Source organism: Pan paniscus, chromosome 3 (assembly GCF_029289425.2).
Source record: "Pan paniscus chromosome 3, NHGRI_mPanPan1-v2.0_pri, whole genome shotgun sequence".
Classification (NCBI taxonomy): domain Eukaryota; kingdom Metazoa; phylum Chordata; class Mammalia; order Primates; family Hominidae; genus Pan; species Pan paniscus.
The window spans coordinates 22,604,355-22,609,041 of NC_073252.2; the positions used below are offsets into that span (position 1 = coordinate 22,604,355).

General features: G+C 42.0%; 1 non-coding gene across 1 annotated transcript; it reads left to right on the forward strand.

Moving 5' to 3' along the window:
• The first annotated feature begins 361 nt into the window (after window positions 1-361).
• LOC112439752 (small nucleolar RNA U13) lies at window positions 362-466 on the forward strand. Its single transcript, XR_003027988.1, has one exon. It is a non-coding gene; the product is annotated as a small nucleolar RNA U13 (small nucleolar RNA).
• Window positions 467-4,687: the final 4,221 nt, after the last annotated feature.

A 4,687-nucleotide genomic window follows, 5' to 3' on the forward strand; every position in this document is an offset into this window, starting at 1 on the left:
AATGGAACCCAGTATCCAGGAAAAAAAAAAGTCATTAAAAAATGTTTTAGGCTGGGCGGGGTGGCTCACACCAGTAATCCCAGCACTTTGGGAGGCTGAGGCAGGTGGATCCTCTGAGGTCAGGAGTTTGAGACCAGCCTGACCAACATGGTGAAACCCTGTCTCTACCAAAAATACAAAAATTAGCCAGATGTGGGGGTGTATGCCTGTAGTCCCAGCTACTTGGGAGGTTGAGGCAAGAGAATCACTTGAACCCGGGAGGCAGAGGTTGCAGTGTGAGCCATGATTGCACCACTACACTCCAGCCTGGGTGACAGAGTGAGGTTGTCTGAATAAAAAGTTTTAAAACCTAGAAATGATGATCCTCTGGTAGTTCATGAGCATGATGATTGGGTGTTTCAGGCACATGTGTGAGATGTGCCGTACTTGAAACTTGTTACCATGTCTGCACAATGGGCATCTGACCTGAAAAAAAAAAAACAACTAGAAATGAATTTTATGATGAAACTATCAAACAAGGATTTAAAAGAGCTATTGTTAATATGATGAATATTTAATTTTAAATAAAAACATACACATAATACAAAATACAGATAAGAAAATCAAGTCTTAAAGATGAAAAATACAATACTTAAGATAAAAATTATCCTGGATTGACTTAGTATAAATCAGATACTGCAGAAGATCAGTAAACTTGAAGATAGAGTAATAGTAACTACACAAACTAAGGCACAGAAAGAAAAATAGATGAGAGAAAAATACACAGAGGCCAGGCATAATGGCTCTTGCCTATAACCCTAACACTTTGGGAGGCTGAGCCAGGCAGACTGCTTGAGCCCAGGAGTTTGAGACTAGCCTTAGCAACATGGTGAAACCCCATCTCTATTATCCAGGTGAGGTGGCATGTGCCTATACTCAGCTACACAGGAGGCTGAGGTGGGAGGATCTCTTGAGCCCAGGTGGCAGAGGTTGCAGTGAACCAAGATGTCTCTACTGCACTCCAGCCTGGGTGACAAAGTGAGACTCTGTCTCAAAAAACAAAAGAAACAAACAGACAAAAAAAACTTCAGTGGTTTTTGGACAACATTAGGCTTCACTTACATGAAAAAGAAAAATATTCAAAGGAATAGGGTTGTATATTTTATAAATTTGATGAAAACAACATACAAATCCCCCCGCCAAAGAAAACCATGAAGAAAAACACACCAAACACATTATAATGAAATTACTGAAGACCAAGAACAAAAAGAAAAATTTTAAAGTAATCAGAGAGGAAAAAAGAGACATCATATACAGTAGAAAAACGTAGAGAATTATTAGTGTTCTCATCAGAAAAATGCAAGCCATAAGAAAATGTAGCAAAAGCATTTAAGTCCTGGGAAAAAAGTTAACCTAGAAATTTGTATCAAATAAAAATGTCCTTCAAAACTAAAGACAAAATACTTTTTCAAAGAAATCAATAAAAGAATTAAATTCTAAGGGTTTTTGCTGGAACTATAAAAAATATTAAAAGGTTTTCAGGTTGGAGAAGAATACTAGATAGAAACCTGGATCTACATAAACGAATACAAAATGGTGAAAATGGTTAATATATGGGTAAAATTTGAAACTTTTTCTTGTTTTTAAATTTGTTTAAAAGATATTTTGTTTTGTAAGGAAAAAATAACAGCAATGAACTGTGTGGTTTGTAATATAGAGAGAAGTATATCTAGAAATAGAACCAAATATAGAAGTGGGTAATGGAATAGAATATTGTTGCAAGGTTCCTCCATTGTCCATGAAGTAGGGTTATGTCATCAGAATGCCATAAGAAATTAGAGGGGGTAGCTGAGATGGCCAACTAAAAGCAGCTAGTGTGCACTGCTGTCATGGAGAGGAATGGAGCCTCCTCAACACAGGGGAACCTCCCCAGTCCAGGGAAGCGGTGAGTAAATATGCAACCCCAGGAACCCATGCTTCTCCCACAGATCTTTGCAACCCTCAGGTGAGTAGATACCCTCATGAACCCATTCCACCAGGCCTTCAGTCTGACACACAGACCTACATGGAATCCCAGCAGATCATGGAATCTCTGCTCAGTCACATGCAGAGACCTGGGAGCCTTAGATACCTGGCTTTCTGGGCTTCCTCGCAAAGGAGCTGAAACTCTGGCAAAGCAGGAGGTCAGGCCTCCATACACACCATTAGAAAAGGGGCAGAATCCAGTGGGCTGAGAAGCAATAGTCTATGGGTCCTGCTTCCATGGCACCTCACAGGATAAGACCCACTGGCTTGGAACTCCATTCAGCCACTGGTAGCAGTGTTACACTTCCCTGAAAAAGAGCTCCCAGCAGCAAGGCCAGCCACTACCTTTGCTGTTTGGCTGACTTCACCGTTTTAGCCTTCAGGCTTTGGAGAGTCTGAGGTGACTGGGGCCTGAAGTGGGCCCCCAGCACAGCACAGTGGCTATATGCAAACGTGGCCAGACTGCTTTTTTTTTAAGCAAGTCTCCAGCCCTGTTCCTCTTCACTGGGAAGGACCTTCCAACTGGGGTCTCCAGCTACCCTCATCAGTGTTCTCCAGCAGACAGAGTTTTGAAACCTCCCTGGGACAGAGCTCCCAGAGGGAGGGGCAGGACACCATCTTTGCTGTTTCATAGTCTTTACTGTTGATAACTCCAGGTACTGGAAAATCCAAGGTGACTAGAGACTGGAGTAGACCCCCAGCATACTACAGTAGCTCCTCGGAAAAGTGACCAGACTGTTACATAGGTGCTTGTCCCCATAGCTCCTCACCGGGCAGGTCCTCCAAGCCTAGGCCTCCGACCACCCTCTGCCAGGCTATTGAGCCAGTAGCAGCTATGCAACAACCTGGAGAGAGCTGCTGAGAGCAACTGAAAGCCTCTCTGCCCCCTGCAGTGGAACTGCATTTACTACCCTAGGACTCATTAAGACGCAAAGACCCTAAGTGCCTTATCCATACCTTCAACAAGCTGCAGTTGACCCAAGGAGAGGAAACCAGTCCATCTCCCACAGGTTCTGCACACCCCCACCCCAGCTTGCTCATAACCAGACAAGGAACCCTTGGCTTGTGCCCACACACAGATCCTCCATCCTGGGATGATTGCACTGAGCAGTTGTTGACCTGCACCTTTCTGGGGTGGAGCCCTCAGGAGACAAGCAAAAGACCCTTGGCCACAAGGACTACTAAGGTCCCTTCCTCTGTTGCCTCCAAGTAGGGGGAGAAACATAAACCCTGAGATGGCCTTAGTGCTGCAGTGGGCAGTGCAGGAGTGACAAACTGAAATCTACGGCCAGCATTCAATGGGGAGAGAAGCCCAAACTTTCAGAGCATTGAGAGGGAACCCAGTTGCAACTGTGAGGAAACACAGGGGAGCCACATAACCAAACAAGAGTCTACCAAGTGACCAGTAAGCCTAAGTACCATCTACTGGATCACACCCCAAAGCTTCAACACCAAAATACCTTGCTAACATACCCCCTTGTGAGACCAAAGACAAGAAGTCTGCTTCAAATAAAGACTCTGCACAAAGCACGGTACTGAGAAAACATCCAGTAAAGAAGTTCACTGACTGTACTCAACCAATGCAAGAACTCTGATAACTCAAATGGCCAGAGTGTCATATGTCCTCCAAACAACCTTACTGGTTCTCCAACAAGAGTTCTTGACCAGGCTTAGCTGGCTGCAATGACAGAAACAGAATTTGGAATATGAATAGAAACAAAGATCATTGAGGTTCACGAGTATGGCAAAACTGAAATCAAGAAAACTAAGAATCACAATAAACACTACCACAGCTGGAAGATGCAACAGCCAGTATGAAAAGGAACCTAATGAATCTGGCAAAGCTGAAAAACACAATACAAGAATTTCACAATGCAATCATAAGTACTAACAGTAGAATAGACCAAGGTGAGGAAAAAAATCTCAGAACTTAAAGCCTGGCTCTCTGAAATAAGAAGTAAAACAAAAATAAATAAAAAATAATAGGATTGAATAAAACCTCCAAGAATTATGGGACTATGTAAAGAGGCCAAATCTATGAGTCATTGACATCCCTGGAAGGGATAGGAAAAAAGCAAAAAACCTGAACAACATATTTCAATATATTGTCCATGAACATATTCCCAACTTTGTCAGAGAGGCCAATAATCAAATTAAGAAAATACAGAGAACTCCTGCAAGGTTCTACACAAGAAGATAATCTTGAAGACACATAATCATCAGATTTTCTAAGGTTGAAATGAAAGAAAAAGAGCAGGTCCCCTATAAAGGGAACCCCATCAGGCTAGCAGTGGACCTCTCAGCTGAAACTCTACAAGCCAGAGGAGATTGGAGAACTACATTTCACATTCTTAAAGGAAAAAACTTCTTAAATGAAATTCTTGGTTGAAAAAGAATTTCATATCCAGCAAAACTAAGATTCATAAGCAAAGGAGAAATAAGAACTGTTTCAGATAAGCAAATGTTGAGGGAGTTTATTACCACCAAATCTGCCTTACAAGAGATCTTGAAAGGAGGATTAAATATAGAAAGAAAAATCATGATCAGCTAATACAAAATTACACTTAAATGCAAAGACCAGTGACACTGTAGAGCAACCACACAAACAAGCCAGCACAGTAATTAGCTAACAAGACAATGACAGGATTAAATCCACACATATCAATACTAACCTTAAATGTAA